At 46.5% G+C, this 20273-nt stretch overlaps 1 long non-coding RNA gene and 1 pseudogene across 50 annotated transcripts in view; both read left to right on the top strand.

Annotated features, from left to right (window-relative positions):
• LOC144580570 (uncharacterized) overlaps positions 1 to 19920 on the top strand; it is a 185573-nt gene extending 165653 nt beyond the window's left edge. For 42 of the 50 annotated variants that reach the window (XR_013530395.1, XR_013530390.1, XR_013530393.1 and 39 more), the window contains 9 exons: positions 552 to 739; positions 1444 to 1539; positions 3792 to 3880; positions 5847 to 5949; positions 6487 to 6591; positions 9243 to 9391; positions 11231 to 11353; positions 12785 to 12843; positions 18505 to 19920. This is a non-coding gene — a long non-coding RNA (uncharacterized LOC144580570). The other 8 variants (XR_013530351.1, XR_013530377.1, XR_013530376.1 and 5 more) reach the window with 8 other exon arrangements.
• LOC128929684 (U6 spliceosomal RNA) lies at positions 10617 to 10716 on the top strand (annotated as a pseudogene).
• Positions 19921 to 20273: the final 353 nt, after the last annotated feature.

Genomic DNA, 20273 nt, shown 5'->3' with positions numbered 1-20273 from the left:
AATTTCAATCAGCCTCTGCTTACTATTTTTCATTCCCGTTCCATGAATTCTTTGTGGAGAGTTAATTCTTATTGAATAGCATGCTCACGTGGTTGAAGGGGTAAAGAACATTGATCTCATGGCTGCAGTGCAGATGAAAGTGTAGCCTGAAATGCGCTACCGTAAGGCAGCCAATGGAGGAGGGTTATTGCAGTCACGAGCAGATAGTAGCGAAAAGCTGCTTCCAAATAGTGTTTATGGCTGGGCACGTTGGCTCATGCCTGTAATCCCAGCACTTTGGGAGGCCAAGGTGGGTGGATCAGCTGAAGTCAGGAGTTGGAGACCAGCCTGGCCAACATAGTTACGCCCTGTCTCTACTAAAAATGTACAAAAATTAGACAGGCATGCTGGCAGGCACCTGTAATCTCAGCTACTTGGGAGACTGAGGCAGGAGAATTGCTTGAACCCGAGAGGCAGAGATTGCAAGGAATCGAGATCATGCCACTGCACACCAGCTTCAGTTCTGTTGTTTATTGTCTACAATGATTTTCTTTCTTTGTCTTCTGTTTAAGGATATTGAAAAACAAAGTTTAATCTTTGAAGATTGTTTTTAAGACCAAAAATTTGAAGGACATGCGAATGATCTGTGTGTGGAAGAAGTACTGGAAGACATTCCTTTCAGAAGTCCCTCATGATAGGGAATCCCAAGGCTGGAAAACATCATTCAAGTGGGCAATCAAATTAAATTTTTTATGAAAAGGTAAGATGATAACCTGCAGACACAGATTCGGTGTCTTCCCTAAGGAGACATTAATTTGATTAATTTGGGCCTTTTGTCTCCCTCTCGTGACTTCTTTGTACTTACAATTCACGTTTAGTTTCACTAAGATTTAGTTCACTTAGTTTCACTTTGTACTTACAATTTCACGTTTAGTTTCACTAAGATTTATTTAGTGTAAGTATCAGATGAATAAAATATGCCCTTCCACACAGAATACAGTGTAAGAGTTGGGCTAGGGTACCATCAGCTTTTAGAAAGTGATTGCAGCTAATTGACTCCTTGTTCATTCTTGCATTTATTCAGTATAGAAGCAGCAACAGAGGTTTTAAGTTAACATGCTTGTGGATAATTAACATGGTTAAAAGAGTGGTTTTAAGAATGATAAAAACTTTTGGTTCTGAGGTCCAGAATAAATACCATTAAAAAGTAATTATTTTTCAGCCTCCCCCTTAGAGGAGCAGCTAGCATGAAATTTACATGAGTAAACGGAGTCGAGAAAAAGGAATGTGGGGTAAACAGACTCAACCAGGGAAGCTTTTATTATCTTAATCTTCACCTTATGACTTAAAGCTCGAATGTAAGAACTGGCTGTCTTCAGCCTGGCTCATTAAAACTTTTCGGCTTCCCAAAGGTTTGAGACTATGCTCTATACTTCCCTAATATTTCCCTTAATATTTTTCCAGCCACACTGAGTGAATCCCAGCACTGCCCTACATAAAATATATCCTTCATTATATTTCCTATTTGATGTCTGACTCCCCCTCCTCCTTCGCTAAAAGGTAAGTTGCCTCCCCCTCCTCCTTCACTAACATGTAAGTAAGGGATGGGATTTCGTCTGTTTTGTTCTGTTGTAACCCTAAATACCTAGAAGGTGCTCAGTAAATATTTGTTGTTTGAATGAATAAATCAGCCTATTGTTGAATCAGTCAGTCCTGTGTGGAAGGGACTTCTCATGCCAGTGGTGCATATCTGTATGATAGCTGGCATAGGGAGGGATGTGGTCAGAATGGCTGTGTCCATGTGGACTAGTTTTGCTTATCATAATCCCAGCAGGCTCCTATCGGGGTTAAGCCACAGTTTCAACCTTATTAATTAGTATCATTCTTTAATCATAAAGCCAGAGGATGTTAAGATTGGAATTGATCTGGGAGACTATTCAGTCTGTTTTTCTGTTGATTGATGTGAGAATAACAGAGCCTAGCGAAAGTAAGCTGATTACTCACAATCGTAAAGCTTTAGAGGTCAACCTGAAATTGGGCTTCTGATGTGAGATTCTGTAGTGTCTCCTTCATGTGTTCCCCCTGGCTGAGACAGTTCATGGGCTTTCAGGTTTGACATTTTTCTCTGCAGTCTAAGCAGAAGCTTTTATGTGGACATTCTAGGTTAGCACAGATGGGCAATGACCCTGCAATGTGTGCATAATCCCAAAGGCCAACCACTGTGGATGGGAACTATCCCAGATGTGTCAGGAGTACCACAGGCGTGCTCACTTCTCTATTCATTGGAGCTGTATACAGTGGAAAGGAAACCCAAACCAAGACACTTTGCTGCTTCAGTTCTTTTATTACATGTCACAGTCCAGTATGTCTCCATTTAAATTCAGACTTTTTGATGAATCATCAGACCAGCTGCAGGCCCTTTGGGTCAGAAGTCTTGATCTCACTAACTGTTCATTTTCTTAATGGACTTCCTTATTTCAGGCATTTGTGTGTAGCTGGTCCATTGTGGAGTTGTCAGAGAAGTGTGGAGCCCTCTCTTTTTGGGACAGTCGGTTCTTTCAGTGTAGCATGTCCTGAAGCGGGGCTGTCTCCATTCTCTTTGTGTGTGAAGTCTTGTGTTAAGCAGGGTGAAGGGAGAGAGGACTCCTAAAGAGAAAACCTCCTTTAGCATTGGCTGAAACATGTTTGTGAACTGACCAAGATGTAATTGGATGGCATGAAAAAGGCTACAGTTTATTTAATTATCTTGCTATCTGGTTTGTGGTACATGGTGCCTTAAATTGAGTTTAGAAGAAACTTGGCAGATGGAATTTTGTCCTGTTGCCCAGGCTGGAGTGTAGTGGTGTGATCTCATCTCACTGCAACCTTTGCCTCCTGGATTCAAGTGATTCTCCTGCCTCAGCCTCTTAAGTAGCTGGGATCACAGGCACCTGCCACCATGCCTGGCTAATTTTTATATTTTTAGTAGAGATGAGGTTGTACCATATTGGCCAGGCTGCTCTCAAACTCCTGACCTCAAACGATCTGCCCACCTCGGCCTCACAAATCGTTGGGATGACAGATGTGAGCCACTACGCCCGGCCGAGGGTGTCATGTTTAATTCTACTCCCTGTGGCCTCTTCTACAATACCAATCATGCATGGAGCCCATGGTTTTGCTGCACCTAGTCTTACTCAAACAAAGGCTCTGGACTTTCATAGTTTACACTGACATATTCTAGTTTGCCCCTGAAATGTACTCTGAGGATGCTGATTTCCAGATAGCCATTCTTGGCTTCCAGATAGTTATTTTTGGGTGAAGGGAATTTCAAGTATTTTGAGTATAGTAGCCACACCACTTAGCTTCATTTAGGTTTAGTTACAAAATTTATTTTAGCTTAGTTTTCTTATATTAAGTGGGCAAAGACAGGGCGGAAGCTTTTGGGAGGCTGAGGTGGGTAGATCACGAAGTCAGGAGTTTGAGACTGATGTGGCCAACATGGTGAAATCCTGTCCTTACTAAAAATACAAAAGTTAGCTGAGCATGGTGGTGCGTACTTATAATCCCCACCACTTGGGAGGCTGAGGCAGGTGAATTGCTTGAACTGAGGAGTCTCTTGAGATGTTGGGACTACAGCACATGCCACCATATTCAGCTAATTTTTAAAGATTTTTAGTGGAGACAAGGTTTCTCTATGTCACCCAGGCTGGTTTCAAACTCCTGGACCTAAGTGATCCACCTGCCGTGGCCTTTCAAACTGCTGCAATTACAGGTGAGAACCACCATGCCTGTTTTTTATCTCATTTTTCTCTCTTCCTTTTGTTCTTTGGTAGATGGAAATGTGTCAGGTACCAGCTATTCGTCCAATGACTGCTCCTCAGTTCCAAATTCACCCTTCACTGCCTGCTCTGCAAACATAGAGGTGGGTTCCTTAAATGCTTCCTCTGTCAACTGGTGCATTATGAAATGTTGTCAGTACATGGTGCTGTTGTAAGGGGCGTTCTAAGAGGCTTTTGTTTCTAGTCGTGTGCACATCTTCACAGGTGCTGAGCTTTTGCTGCACCAGGCTGCTGCCCTGCATGGTGCTTAGCAGCAGGCAGTGACCAGCAGTTTCTCTGCATTTGCCTGGGTGGTTTTGTGGTGAGACAACTGTTTACTAATAGGTAAAGCTAGCACCCTAGAAGGTGGATTTTCAGCAAATTGCAGAGGGCATATTGCTAGCATGTTCCACCATGTGGTAATGCAGCACTTCTGCCATTGAATTACCCACGACTGTGCCCTCTCCAAGGGGGCCTGGATCTCAGCCTGAGTGGGGAATCCCTTCCTTGGTCACTCGATCTCAGTGTAGGGACAGTAGGAAGTTACTGCTCATTGTAACAGCTGGTCCTATACTTTGTTTTTCTGAGGCAGGGTCTCTCTAGCCCAGTCTAAAGTGCAGTGGTGAAATCATGGCTCACCGCAGCCTTAACCTCCTGGGCTGAAGCAATTTTTTCACCTCAGCCTCCCAAGTAACCAGGACTACAAGTGTGTGCCACCACACCTGGCCTTTGTTTTCTTTTTCTGGTAGAGCCAGGGTCTCACTGTGTTTCCAAGGTGGTCTCAAACTGCTGGCCTCAAGAAGTCCTCCTGCCTTGGCTTCCGAAATTGCTGCAATTGTAAGCATGAGCCACCATGTCTGGCCTCTGCTAGCCCTATGTTCTCTAGAGTTCTCTTTACTTTTGTAGCCAATCTCTCATATGGTGTTTTCTGGTTACATAGTTGCTTTTTTTATTTTAAATTTTTCCACTTTAAACTTTGGGTGATTTATGCCTTTTGATTGGACTCTGACATATAAAGAACTGATTCTAGGAAGGGTTCTGGGAGAAAGACCCACAAAAAATGGGATTTGGGCATAGGTTTGGTTATCCAAGGGGCAGCGTTGAACTTCTTGTCAATGGGAAATGGGATGCTGGTGATTTTCAGGAAGTGACCTCATAATGTTTCAAGGTGCCACTTACTGTTGATTGTGATGAAATGCCAGCTGAGACACATGCCTTAGGAGCTAAGTGGCTTCTGTACTTGACCACGATGAAGACTGGTGTGGGGAGGGTCCTTTTGGATGCAGTGGAGCAGGGGCACCTAATCCCTGAATCACAGGCCTGTACTTGGCCACACAGCAGGAGGTGAGCAGCAGGTGGGCGAGCAAAGCTTCATCTGTATTTACGGCCACTCCCCTCTTTGCCGCCTGATCTCCACCTCCTGTCAGGTCAGTGGCAGCATTAGATTCTCATAGGAGCAGGAAGCCTATTGTGTAACTGTGCATGCAAGGGTTCTACCTTGCTCTGTCTTTATGAGAATCTAATGCCTGATAACCTGTCACTATTTTTCATCACCCCCAGATGGGACCATCTAGTTTCAGGAAAACAGACAAGCTCAGGACTCCCACTGATTGTACATGATGGCGAGTTATATGATTATTATATACTACAGTGTAATAATTACAAAGTGCACAATACATGTGATGTGCTTGAAGTATTCCAAAACGGACCCCCTGCCCCCAGTCTGTGGAAAAACTGTCTTCCATGATATTGGTTTCTGGTGCCATAAAACCTGGGGACTGCTGCGCTTGAGCGCTCACAGAGAGAAGAACGCAAAGCTCACGTCTTAGCATAAGTCACGGTCTAAGATCCAGAGAGCTTCCATGATAGCCCAAACACAATTCCATATTTCTTGTTTCCACAGGGTTGATATTATGAAAAATCAAACACAAACTTAAATGTGTGAATTGCTGAATTACAATGACAGTTGAATTCACTGCATCACCAAGCTTCTCATGAGAACATTGGGGCACTAATAGGTGAAGAATGGGATTCTTTTTCTCTTTGAGACAGTCTCCCTCATTTGCCCAGGCTGGAGCACGGCGGTGTGATCTCGGCTCACTGCAGTCTCAACCTCCCGGGCTTAAGCTGTCCTCCTGCCTCAGCCTCTGGGGTAGCTGAGGTATGACCACAGGTATGAGCCACCACACCCAACTAATATTTTGTGTTTTGTAGAGATGTGGTTTCACCACATTGCTCAGGCTGGTCTTAAACTCCTGGGCTCAAGACATCCACCCACCTTAGACTTCTAAAGTTTTGAGATTATAGGCAGCAGCCGCCATGCCTGGCCCTGTTTTCTTCGGTACTGGTTTATCGGGAAGACCTCCAATTGTCTTCCTGACTTCCAGGCTTGCTCACTTCAGCCTGTTCACTGAAGCCAGAGGAATTTTTCTAAAAGGCAAATTTGGGTCAAAATGGTACTTGATTAAAACCTGCTGGTGACTGCCCATTGCCTTTAAGATAAAATCCAAACTAATTCGGCCACAGGGCCTGGTAAGAGCTGGCCTCGGCTTACCTTTCCAGTTTTATCCTGCACCACCCTCCCCATATCCCTCCCTTCCAGCCACGTGGAATGTCAGTTTCCTTGGGGGACTTTACTGGTGTCCTTCTTCAGGAAACCTTCCCCTACCCTCATCATCACTCTTTGACTCTCATCTTCGCTCATCTTTAGCCTCAGCCAAGATGTCTCACCCCATTCTCTATGATGCGACAAGAAGCCCCTTGGGAGCATTTCAGTCCCACTCTGTACTTCTGTCATTGTGCCCCTCACAGTCTGGTAAGTGTTGGCATACGATGGCTATATTCGTCTGTTTTGCATTGTTATAAGCATACATGTGAGGCTCAGTAGTTTATAAATAAAAACGGTTGGCCAGGCACAGCAGCTCATGCCTTTAATCCCAGCACTTTGGGAAGCCGAGGCGGGCGGATCACAAGGTCAAGGGATTGGGATTATCCTGGCCAACATTGTGAAACCCCATTTCTACTAAAACACAAAAATTAGCTGGGCTTGCTGGTGCATGACTCTAATCCCAGCTACTCAGGAGGCTGAGGCAGGAGAATTACTTGAACCCAGGAGGCGGAGGTTGCAGTAAGCCTACATTGTGCCACTGCACTCCAGCCTGGATGATAGAGTGAAACTCCATCTCAAAATCATCATCATCATCATCATAACAAACTTAGCTACGTATGGTGGTACATGCTTGTAATCCCAACTACTTGGGAGGCAAGATCACTTGAGCCCGGGAGATGGAATCTGCAGTGAGTCATAATCACCTCACTTTCCTTCAAGCCTGTGTGACAGAGGTGAACTCTGTATCCAGAAAAGAAAATAGTTATTGGGGAAAAAAGAGTAAACACGCAAAGGGGTCAGGAGAGTCCTGTGAATGTGGGTCATGTCAGCAGAGTGTAGGGACTACTGGGCAGGAGGGACTTGAAGAACGGGGTGGTGGAGACAAGGTCATTCATCCTAAACAGTTTGTTCTGTAGCATGTAGATCAAATATCTCATGTTGGCTGCTGGTGACTGAACTGGGCTTCCTGTTTCTGTGTTTGGTTTGACCATCACAATGTTGAAAAACCTTTGAAGTGAATACCTTGCCATTTGCTACAGTTCCTCCTGGTCTCTGGCATTACTCCAGCCTCCTTTCTTCATGTAGGTTGCCTGATCTGCTGAGACCTGTGTTTGCTCTCCCCGCAGACGGGTGGGTTGGAGGTGATTTAAAGAGCAACATTTAGTATATGAGATTTTATTTATGTATATATTTGTGTGTGTGTGTGTGTGTGTGCGCGTTTGTGTGTGAGCACGTGTGCGCACCTATGCGTGTGTATATATATACACAACGATAAATAGGTTGGGTAGGGTGGCTAAAGCCTATAATTCCAGCACTTTGGGGGGCCAAGGAAGGAGGATTAGTTTGACCTAGGAGTTCAAGACCAGCCTAGGCCACGTAGCGGCCTTCTCTACAAAAAAAATTTAAAAAATTAGGCACAGTGGCATGCACCTGTAATCCCAGCTACTTGGGAGGCTGACATGGGAGGATCACTTGAGCCCAGGAGTTGAAAGCTGCAGTGAGCTCTGATCTCACCACTGTGCTCCAGTCTTGGTAACAGAGTGAGACCCTATCTCAGAAAAGAAAAAAGAGAGAGAGAGAGAGAGAGAAATAGATCCAGCACTGGTGGGATTATACTTTTGAGTGCTCTTTAGGAGAAAACTATATTTTAATATTTCATTCTTCCTTAAAAGTTTTTGTAGTCTAGCAAACAATTTCTTCAACAAGGAGAAATAAATCTCATCCAAAGAGCCCTAGGAGGAAGGTCAGACTAAGAAAATCAGAAGCACTGTAGTCATTTTGAGCAGCTTCTATCTTCGGACTGCTAAGCTGGCCAGTGCCAGGCTGGGTCCATTTTTTCTCCTCTTTAATTCCTCAAACTGAAAGAGTCCTGCTAGAATCTGAAGTCAGATCTGTAGATCAGCATGGACTCAGCAGTCTGCTATGTTGTGAGGTCTTACCCCAGGATCTACAGATTACAAAATGCAAGAGGAAGCTGGAATAGAGCATCTCCCGGTGAAATGAGAGCCAGAGATACGGCGGCAGTGCCCCAATGGAGGCAGCAAGCTGTTATTTGGCAGTGCCTTGTGGAAAGGCTGTACTTTGGTTAGATCTCCACAATCTGGAATGTGACCTTCAATATTATTGGTCCACAAACTCCAGTTTCTCATGTTTCCTGCATAGGTCAGTGTCGTAGGGAGTGGTTCATCTTAGCAGAACTTCCTGGTTTTCATGGCAGGTGTTCCGTTTATCAATTGACATAGGAGGCATATTTCTCCTCTGGCAACCAGAAGATTTGTCCTTTCCCTCGGGACTCCCTTGAAGGTTCTTGGAAAACTAAGCAGAGGATGAGGAAAGGCTGTGAACACGCTTGCTGGTCCCTTCGTGTCCTACAAAAGAGCACACCTGTTCTGTAACCGGAAGACCCTTTTTATTAGTCAAGGCTGGACAGACTGAGGGGTGTGTGTGTGTGTAGACATGGTCTCACTCTGTTACCCAGGCTGGAGTGTAGTGGTGAGATCATTGCTCACAGCAGCTTCCACTTCCTGGGTTCAACTATCCTCCCACTTAAGCCTGCTAGGGTAGCTGGGACTATAGGAATGTGCTGCCATACCCAGCTCATTTTCTAATGTTTTTTGTAGAGATGAGGTTTCACTGTGTCACCAAGGCTGGTCTTAAACTCTTGGCCTCACGGGATCCTCCTGTCTTAGTCTCCCAGTGGGCTGGGATTATGGATATGAGGCACCTCACTTGACCTGTGATGAGTTTTCGACAATGTCACTCCTTTTGTACAGAAGCACCTAAGCTGAAGAGTCCCTTGAGAACAAGGACCATCCTGTGGTTTCATAACCTTTCTTCCGTTTGTGTTTCTTGCCAAGTTAAATTTAAATTACATCTTATCAAGATGGATAAACCCAAGTTTTCCAGAGCTGGAATATAGAAAATGGATTGACCTATAAGTCCTACTCACCCATAGCCAAGGCATGGAGACCTCAACACACCTGGGCCCTAGACATCACCTTTCATTGTGAGTAGCTCTGAGATAACACTTCTGGTTGGTAAGTGCCCACTGGCCATAGTTTATGTAACAGCAAGTGAAGGAATAAAGAGTCAACAAAACATTTTCTGTTCCCAATTCTAGCATGAATTTGATTAGATAATTATTCTATGAAGAATTTTTATATGCCACAGTTCTGACCAAATTCTCAAGTGAACTGAAAAATTATATTTAAAAGTCAACCTAGTTTCTCACTCTGTTGCCCAGACTGGAGTGCAGTGGTGCAAAATTATGGCTCAGTGCAGCCTCAACCTCCTGGGCGAAAGCACTCCTTCCTCAGCCTCACAAGTAGCTGGGACTACAGATGCTTGCATGGATTTTGGTATTCACAGATATTGGGGAGTTGGAACCAATTCCCCCATATGCCAGGGGACAAATGGTATGTTTTGTTTTGTTTTGTTTTGTTTTGTTTTTGAGACAGTCTTGCTCTGTTGCCTAGGCTGGAGTGCAATGGCACAATCTCAGCTCACTGCAACCTCCGCCTCCCAGGGTTAAGAGTGGGCTAAGATTACAGGTACCTGCCATCATGCCCAGCTAATTTTTGTATTTTCGTAGAGATAGGGTTTCACCATGTTGGCCAGACTGGTCTTGAACTCCTGACTGCAGGTGATCTGGTGATCTGCCTGGCCTCAACCTCCCAAAGTGCTGGGATTACGGCTGTGAGTCTCTGTGCTGGGACTTTTTTTTTTTTCCGAGATGGCGTTTTGCTCTTTTGCTCCCAGGCTGGAGAGCAATGGTGCACTCTCAGCTCACCACAACCTCCACCTCCCAGGTTCAAGTGATTCACCTGCCTCGGCTTCCTGAGTAGGTGGGATTACAGGCACCACCACACCTGACTAATTTTGTATTTTTTAGTAGAGATGGGGTTACTCGATGTTGATCAGGCTAGTCTTGAACCCCTGACCTCAGGTGACCCACCTGCCTTGGCCTCCCAAACTGCTGGGATTGTAAGTGTGAGCCACCACACCCAGCCTCTATCTGTTTTTACAATTACACTGTTAAATACATGATGTTCCATGACAGTGGTAAATTTTAAATGACAATTTTTAATTGAGTGGAATTACCATAAAGATAATAAAAGTAGCAGCTAATATTTACTGAGCTGTTACTAGGTGCCTATAAATACCATAGATTTCTAAGTTCCCCATAACTCTTCCTTATTTTGCTTAACCGCTCTATCTTAAATTACTCATGCTTGCTTCAGTAGCACATATACTGAAGTTGGAGCAATAGAGAGATTGGCATGGCCTCTGTGCAAGAATGACGTGCAAATTTGTGAAGTGTTCCGTATGTTTTTAAAACAGAAAAATATTACTCCTAGATTTTCACCGTGTTTGTGCATATGACCTTCTGCTTAGGTTGAATTGTATCTGAAGATGATATTTCCAGAAAGGAGATTACTGTGAGTCACAGGACATTGGCATTCTTGTTACACTTGATGTAAACTGCCGAGCTTTCAGGCATGGTGGCTGTCGGCCTATAATTCCAACACTTTGGGAGGCTGAGGTGGGAGGATTGCTTGAGGCCAGGAGTTGGAGGAGGCAGTAGAGTGAGTCACTGTATTCTTTTTTAAAAATTTCCAAGCTTTACCCTGGTGGAAGGCTTGTATACAATTTAACATCACTAATAGTAAAAGAAAATGCCCATTTCACTGCACCTTTGTTGGCACAGGGTACAATAACAAGTTATTTTTTGTTTGATTATTTTTAATAAATGAAAGGCCTCATAAATTTTGTTACATTTTAATATATATTTTCTTATCTTAGTTTATTAGCTTTCTCTTTGTCGCTTTCTTTCTTTCTTTTTCAGATGAAGTTTCACTCTTGTTTCCTAGGCTGGAGTGCAACGGCACAATCGCTGCTGACTGCAACCTCCTTCTCTTGGATTCAAGCCATCCTCTTGCCTCAGTCTGCAGAATAGCTGGAATTACAGGCATGTGCCACCATACCTGGCTGAGTATTTTCACTAGAGACAGGGTTTCTCCATGTTTGTCAGGCTGGTCTCGAACTCCGTATTTCAAGTGATCCAACTGAGTCAGCCTCCCAAAATGCTGGGGTTACAGGTGTGAGCTACCGTGCCCAGCTAGCTTTCTTTTTGCTCCTTCTTTTTTTTTTGGTGAGACCAAGTCTCACTCTGTAGCCCAGGCTTGAGTATGGTGGTACAGTCTCGACTCACTGCAGCCTTGACCTCCTGGGCTCAGGTGATCCTTCCACCTCAGTAACTGGAACTATAGGCACATGCCACCATGTCTGGCTAATTATTTTTGATTTTTAATAGAGACGAGGTCTTGCCATGTTTCCCAGTCTGGTCTGGAATTCCTGGCCTCAAGCAATTCTCCCACTGCCCCCTCCCAAAGTGCTGCTATTATAAGCGTCAGCCACCAAGGCTGGGCTGTCCATGTCTTTTCTGTTTATTTATAGAGTTACCATGTCTTTTACTAATTAGATGATCTATATATTTAATCTTTTATTAAATTATAAAAATAGTAAAGACTTTTAAATGAAGAAGTAAAAAATTTCCTTTACGCATTAGACCCATAATCTTATCTCAGGAAATAATTGGCCATATTCTTCAAATACATATGGGCTAATTGAATATCACTTTTCATTTTCATAATTCGTGGACATCTTTGTCAATTTCTATCGATCTATCTGAATCCTTTTCATGGTTGCCTAATGTTTTATTATATGGATATATCACAATTGACCAGTCAGCCTCTATAGCCATTTAGGCTCCTTCTAACATTTGCTTTGAGCTCTTTATATCATTAAAAATTAAGGTCCTCAGCAGGTTGCGGCGGGTGTGGCAGCTCACACCTGTAATCCCAGCACTTTGGAAGGCTGAGGTGGGAGAACTGCTTGAGGGAAAAGGATCACCACCAGCCTCGTCGACATAGCAGCACATTGTCTCTAAAAGAAAATTAAAGATAGCATGAGCTGGACATTGCGGTCCACACCTGTAGTCCCAGCTACTGAAACTGGAGGATCACTTGAGCCTAGGAGGTCGAGGCTGCAGTAAGCTGTAGTCCAGCTTTAATAAAAGTAAGAATGCATTTCTTAAATAAAATAAAAATTAGGTTGGAATATTGCTGAAGTCGTGTAGGTTGAGTCTGCAATGAGCTGTGATTGTACCACTGCGGTCCAGCCTAGGGGATAGAGCAAGATTCTTTCTCAAAAAAGTAAAATACAATAAAAATTAACCCTTTAGCATGTCTCCCAGTAACAGCTTCCCTCTAATGTTTTTCCTAGAAGCTCTTGGATTTTGTTTGCTTTTCATGTATCTTATAAAATTTTTATGGGATTGGATGGATGTCCGCCTCATTCCTTCTTTTATTTTTAAAGAATGTCTTTTTGTCACTTCCAGCTGGATCTACCATGAAAGACATCAGAGTTCAGGAGGAGACTGGGCATCATGTTACTCAGGTACAAAAAGACTTGGACAATAACTCAAAAATGATCAAATAATAGTGCATGCATCACGGGCAATGGGAAGCTCTTCTGGAGAGTGTGAGAAGCTTCCAGATAAGGTGACAGTGAAACTGGCCTTTGAAAGATGAGGAAGAGTTGTGTGAGAGTAGGGAGCGAAGGGGGATGTGGAGGGATGGGGAATGGGCAGGGAAACCAGCACTGTAAAGACCTGGACAATTAAGATGGCACATTCGGTTCAGGGAGTGGGGAATTAGGTGTGGCAGGAAGGCTCTGGAGAGACAGTAATTTGTTTGTATGGAATTTTGCTTGAGAGGCCTCACTACGGTTTCTGATCTGGTGATGTTATCATCCATCACTGTCCCTGTCAGATAGTTTGGAATAGGTGTGATGATCACAGTAACATCAAGTGTAATATTTCCTGAATTCTCAAAAAGTCACAGGCAGGTACCAGTTATCCCCATTTTATGAATGAGGTGATAAAGACAGGGATGATGAGTGATTTCCCCAAGCTCACATGGATATTAAGCTGAGTCAGCTGTAGGGACTGCATTGACTTTAATGCTTGCTCTTTTCATGAGCACCATGTATTGCTTCTCCTATGCAGTTAGGCCGCTAGGTGAAAGAAAAGCCCAGGTTTCTCTCTAGTCACACACTTTGACTGACTGACTGTGTGTGTGGAGCTCATACACCAAATTCTCCAGTGTTCCGGATAGTAACTGGGCATCCCACAATGTTATTCTGACACTACCTGGAGCTGGCACAGACCCTGCAGGTTAGGCGTTTAGTCCCATGAGACTACCCCCACTTCAGATGCCAATGGCAAGTATTAGGTTTTCACCTGTACCTTTGACCAAGCTATTACAAATCAGGGGTTCTCAAGACCCCCTTCTTTGATTTAATCATTTGCTTGAACAGCTTACAGAACTCAGAAACGCAGTTTATTTTCTTTTTTTCTGAGAGACAGGGTCTCATTTTGTTGCCCAGGCCGGTGTGCAATGTTGCAGTCATAGCTCACTGCAGCCTCAACTGCCTGGGCCCAAGTGGTCCTCCCCGCTCTCTAGTAGCTGAGACTGCACGCCTGCGCCACCACATCTGGCTAATTTATTTTTTTGTAGCGATGGGATTTTGTTTTGTTGCCCGGGCTGGCCACAAATTCCTGGGCCCTAGTGATCCTCCCACCTCAGTCCCTTAAAGTGCTGGGATTACAGATGTGAGCCACCACATGTGTCAGTTCGTTTTCTGTTCCTGGTTCACTGTAAAGGATATGTCTCAGAAACAGCCAGTGAAAGAGATGTGCATGCTGGATGCAGTGGCTCATGCCTGTGATCCCAGCACTTCGGGAGGTTGAGTTGGGAGGATCTCTTAAATGCAGGAGTTTGAGTTCAGCCTGGGAAACATGGTGAAACCCTCTCTATAAAGAATACAGAAATCAGCTGGGTGTGTTGATATGCACCTGTAGTCCCAGCTACTGAGGAGGCTGAGGCAGGAGAATCACTTGAACCCAGGATGCAGAGGTTGCAGTGAGCTGACATCATGCTACTGCACTCCAGCCTGGGCTACTGAGCAAGATTTTGTCTCAAAAAGTAAATAAAAATAAATAACTAGGTGTGGTGGTGTGCACCTGTAGTTCCAGCTAATAGGAAAGCTGAGGTGAGGATGCATTGAGCTGGGGGCTGGGGAAACTTAGGTTATGGTGAGCTGAAATTGTGCCACTGCACTCTAGCCTGGAGAAAAGAGCCAGAACTTGTCTTTTAAAAAAAAGAAAGAGGAAAAAGAAAGGAAGGAAAGGGAGAAAGAAACGAAAGAAAGATGGATGCCCAAGGGAAGGTAAGTGGGAGGTACACAGAGCTTCCATGCCCTGTGTTCAACACGCCGCCCTCCCAGCAGCTCCTGTGTTCAGCACCCAGAAGCTCTGCAAACCCTGTTGTCCAGGGTGTTTACAGAGGCTGTACTATGCAAGCATGATTGATAAAATCTTTGGCCATTGGTAATTCAGTCAATCTTCAGCCACTCTCACCTCCTGGATTTCAGCAGGTGAGGCTAAAAGTTCTAAGCCTCTAATCATGTGGTTGCTTTCTCTGGCAATCAGCCCTCCTCCTGAAGAAATCAAGGAGCGTGCAGCCACCCAGTCATCTCAACTGGGGATAAGAATTTCCAAATGCATCCTAGCATGCTGGAGATCCCAAAGTTCTTAAGAGTCTCTTGTGTTAGAAAGCTGGGGCCAAGACCAAATATTAAAACTAAAGTTGATGCTATCAACCTCTATGACTGAGGTCTTTATAAGCATTCAAAGCTCTGTGCCAGGAACCGTGGACAGAGAACAAGTATATATTTCTTTTCTTTTTTTTTTTTGAGACAATCTCCCTGTGTCATCTAGGCTGGAGCACAGTGATATGATCATAGCTCACTATAGCTTTGACCTCCTGAGCTCAAGTGATCTTCCCATCTCAGACTTCAGAGTAGCTGGGACTACACATGCATGTCACCCATGCCCAGCTCATTTTTGTAGAGATGAGATTCAGTTATGTTGCCCAGGCCGATCTCAAACTCCTGGGCTAAAGTCATTATTTCACGTCAGCCTCTCAAGTAGCTGGGACTGCAGGCGCTCACCACCATGTCTGGCTAATATTTATTGTTATGCTTTTGTAGAGGTGGGATCTCACTATGTTGTCCAGGCTAGTTTCAAACTCCAGGCCTTAAATATACCTCCTGCCTTGACTTCCCAAAGTGTTGGGATTATGGGTGGAATCCACCATGCCCAGCAGTCACAAAGATCCTTATAAAAGAAAGAGGTTAGAAGAGTCAGAATTGGAGCAGGAGATGTGGTGGTGGAAGCAGAGTTAGAGAGGGAGATTTGCAGAGGTTTCACTTCTGGCTTTAAAGATGGAGTTAATGGCCATGATCCAAGGAATGGGGGTGGCTTCTAGAAGCTGGAAAAGCCAAAGGAACACTTTAGAGCCTCGAGAAGGAATGCAGCCCTGCTGACACCTTAACTTTAGCCTTATTAAACCTAATTTGGGCTTCTGATTCGCAGAACTGTAAGTTGGTAGATTTGTGGTGTTTCAAGGGACTAATATAGAGTAGTGTGTGGCAGCAGCAAGAGGAAATAAACATGACACCAAGCATCGTGGCTGATGGTGGTAATCCCAGCACTTTAGCAATCCTAGCAGGAGGATCACTTGAGGCCAGGAGTCCAAGATCAGCCTGGGCAACATAGTGAGACCCTGTCTCTACGAAAAATTAAATTGACCGGGTGTGGTGGCTCACTCCTGTAATCCTAACATTTTGGGAGGCCAAGGATCACCTGAGGTCAGGAGTTTGAGACCAGCCTGGCCAACATGACAAACCCCCATCTCTACTAAAAATACGAAAATTAGGCATGGTGGCACACAGCTGTGATCCCAGCTACTTTGGAGGCTGAGGCTGAAGAATCACTTGAACCTGGGAGGTGGAGGTTGCAGTGAGCTGGGATTGCACCATTGCACTCCAGCTTGAGCAAGAAGAGTGAAACCCCATTTCAACATAAAACAAATTAGCCAGGCATGATGGCATGCCCCTATCGTTCCAGCTACTAGGGAGTCTTGAGGTGGAAGGATCGGTTGAGCCTAGGAATTCGAGGTTGCAGCGAGCTGTGATTGCACCACTCTGCTCCAGCCTTGGTGGATCAGAGTGAGATCTTGTTTTGAAAACAAAAAAAACTTGAACACGGTGGAAATGGAGACAGATGGCGGTGTTAAATAGAAAGGTCAGGGGTGGCCTCCTAAGTGAAAATGGAGCAAAGACTTAGAGGGGAAGGAGGTGGCCGAGGTGCTGAAGGAGGAGCATTGTGGGCAGAAACAACAGAATAAAGTGTCCGAGGCTCTGGAAGGAGGCCAGTGGAGCAGGAGAGGGGGAGAGAATTAGGGGAGGAGGCCATGGAGTTGCTGGGTGGGGATCGGTGTAGATTGTGTAAGCCCTGGGAGGCTATTGCTGGGGCTTTGGCTTTTACTATGAGATGGGACCTGTGGGAAGATTCTGATCTGATTTGTCTCCTGATCTGTCAGGAGTTGATCTGTCAGGACGTGATCTGTCTCCTGATGTAAAAGCATTCTCTGGCTGCTGAGTTGAGAAAGACTGTGGGAAGATTTGGGTAGAAGCATGGGGGTCAAGCTGTGGTAACATCCAGGTGGAAGATGATAGTGGTCCTGACCAGGGTCATGGTGGTGGTGAGAGATGGTCAGAAGAGAGAAGTAGGGGGGAGGATTCCAGTGAGTTGCTGGGTGGAGATCTTCAGTACATGGTGAAGACAGTCAACAGGATTTCCTGACAGACTGGATGTGGGGTGTGAGAGAAGGCAGGGGTCAAGGTTGAGTTTGATTCTTACTGAATTATTAAGTGTTGAAAACTCTACAGCCTTGTCCAGTGTTACCAAATATGGGATGCTAGATTAAAGAAATCTCTTCAGGTGCAGTGCAGTGGTTCATGTCTGTAGTCCCAGATTTTTGGGAAGCAGAGATGGGAGTAACTTTTAAGAGCAGAAGTTCAAGACCAGCCTGGGAAACATAGCAAGACCGCCTCTCTACAAAAATGTTTTTCAAAATTTAATAAAATAAATGTAGCTAGGCATGGTGCTGTGTACTCGTAGTCTCAGCTACTCAGGAGGCTGAGGTGGGCAGATCTCTTGAGGTCAGGAGTTTGAGGCCAGCTTGGGCAACATAGCAAGACTCCACACTCTACAAAAAAATTACAAACTAGCCAGGTATGGTGGCACTCAACTGTAGTATCAGCACTGGGGAGCTGAGGCAGGAAGATGGCTTGAGCCCAGGACATTGAGGCTGCAGTGGGCTACAAGTGCACAACTGCACTCCAGGCTGGGTGGCAAAGCAGGACCTTGTCTCGCAATACAAATAAAGTAATGAAATCTCAAGTCAGAGCCTTTTGGCTCTGCAGCCCTTGCAACCCTGGAGCCATGGAGTGTGGTTTTCATCACTGGGAATGAGGAGACCCCTGCCCGGTGTTGTTGCCTGACTAATCAGTGTTTTAAAAACTATGTTAATCGGGCTGGGCGCAGTGATTTACGCCTGCATTCCCAACACTTTGGGAGAATGAGCCTGGTGGATTACCTGAGGTCAGGAGTTCAAGACCAGCTTTGCCAACATGGCAAAACCTTATCTCTACTGAAAAACAAAGATTACTTTGGGAGGCCAAGGCGGGTGGATCACGAGGTCAAGAGATCGAGACCATCCTGGTCAACAAGGTGAAACCCCGTCTCTACTAAAAATACAAAAAATTAGCTGGGCATGGTGGCGCGTGCCTGTAATCCCAGCTACTCAGGAGGCTGAGGCCGGAGAATTGCCTGAACCCAGGAGGCGGCGGTTGCAGTGAGCGGAGAACGCACCATTGCACTCCAGCCTGGGTAAGGAGTGAAACTCCGTCTCAAAGAAAAAAAAACAAAAACACAAATTAGCCGGGCATGGTGGTGGGTGCCTGTAATCCAAGCTACTTCAGAGGCTGACACAGGAGAATCCTTTGAACTGGGAGGTGGGGCAGAGGTTGCAGTGAACCGAGATTATATGCTTGGTTCCAGCCTTGGGGAAAGAGTGAGACTCTGTCTCAAAGAAACAAAAGGATTATTTATATTGATACTTAATAATTTTAGTATTATTGTCATTGAAGATGGAGTTTTTCTCCTGCTGTGTGCTCCTGCTGGCCTCAGGAGGCCCGAGCATTGGGTCCTGAAGTCGGCCTCTCCAGGCCCAGCTCCTGCTCTCCTGGCGTCTCCTCCACATGGGTGCAAGATATCCTCACATGGGTGCCTCCAGGGCCAGCTGCTGCCTCCCAACGGCCCCCTGGGGCCCAGCTTCTGCCTCCCCTCAGCCTCTCCGGGAGGTCCAGCCTATGCCTCCCTTCTGGTGGCCTTTCCAGGCCCAGATCCTCCTCCTGGCCTCATCTACTGGACCACGTCCTGCCTCCCGGCAGCTGCTTTTTGCTCAGCTTCTGACCAGCTTCCAGCGGCCTTTCTTCTGTAGGCCCGAAGCTTTCTCAAGTGGGGCTTTTCAGGCCTTTGTTCTGCCTCCTGGTGGCCTGGACTGGCCCTGTTACCACCTGACATTGGCCCCAGCGGGCCCAGCTCTGGACTCTCCGCAGCCGCCCCATCACCAGCTGCTCCCTGCTGGTGGCTTCCCCAGGCCAAGATTCTGCCTGCCTTCCTAACTGCCTGCCTGCCTGCCTGCCTGCCTGCCTGCATCCACAGGCCCAGCGCCCCCTCACACTGGCCTGTTGGGGCCCAGCTCATGCCTGTGGCAAACCTCTCCGGACCCAGCTCTCGCCTCACTCTTGCCTCGAGTCTAGGCCCAGGCACTCCCTCGCAGGGGTCTTCCTCAGCCCAGCTCGCCTATCATTGACTCTCCCAGGCCAGCTCCTGCCTTCCAGCGGCCTGTTCAGGCCCAAAGCTTCCTCTTTGGGCCCGGCCTCCCCAGGCTTATCTCCTGCTTGCGCCAGGCCCATACCGGGCCCAGCCTCTGCCTTTCAGTGGACCCTCCAGGCCCAGCTCATGGCATCACCGTGGCCTCTGCTCAGGCCCACCTCCTGCCTCTGTGGCAGCCTGTATCCACAGGCCCTGCCCCCAGCCTCCACGTGGCCATATCAGGCCAAGCCGGTGCCTCCCGGTGGCCGTCCCGCACCCAGCATTGGCCTGCTGGCATCCTCTCCATGCCCAGAATGTCTTCAGGTTGGCCTTTCGGGGCCCAGCTCCTGCTCTCGGCCGTGTCTATGGGCTCAGTGTTTGAATTTGCCTCGCAGCAACCTCTGGGGACTCAGTCCCTCCACAGCTCCTGGTGGCCTTTGTAGGCCCAAAAACTCAGGCCCTCGACTCAGGCTCTCCAGACCCACCCAGCTCATGTCTCACGCTGGCCTCTCCAGGCTCGGCTTCTGCCCTCCCAGGGCATCTCCAGGCCCCAGACGTTCCTGAGTCAGCTTCTGCTGGCCCGGCTCCTGCTGCCTCATCCTGCTGGCCTCGGGAGGCCCAAGCATTGGGTCCTCAGGTTCATCTCTGTAGGCCCAGCCTCTGCCTCCTACTGGTGGCCTCCGCACACCGGGATCGTCCTGCTGGCTGTATCTACCGGCCGACATTTTGCCCCCTGGCATCCTCTTTCGGCTCAGCTCCTGGCCAGCTCACGACGGCCTTTCGTCTGTCGGCCCGAAGCTTCCTCAGGGCTTTTGGGGTGTCCCTTCTGCCTCCCGGTGGCCTTGACAGGCCCAGCTACATCCTGACATTGGCCTCTCCATGCCCAGTTCTGGTCTCCCTACAGCACCCCCAGCACCATCCACTGTCTGTCGGCCACTTCCCCAGGCCAAGATCCTGCCTACCTCCCGACTTTGTCCACAAACCCAACGCCTCCCTCACACTGGCCAGTTGAGGCCCAACTTGGCCTCTAGCAGATGTC

This window comes from Callithrix jacchus, chromosome 20 (assembly GCF_049354715.1).
Source record: "Callithrix jacchus isolate 240 chromosome 20, calJac240_pri, whole genome shotgun sequence".
Taxonomy (NCBI): domain Eukaryota; kingdom Metazoa; phylum Chordata; class Mammalia; order Primates; family Cebidae; genus Callithrix; species Callithrix jacchus.
The sequence above is the reverse complement of the archived record's forward strand: the minus strand, read 5'-3'. Positions and strand labels throughout refer to the sequence as shown.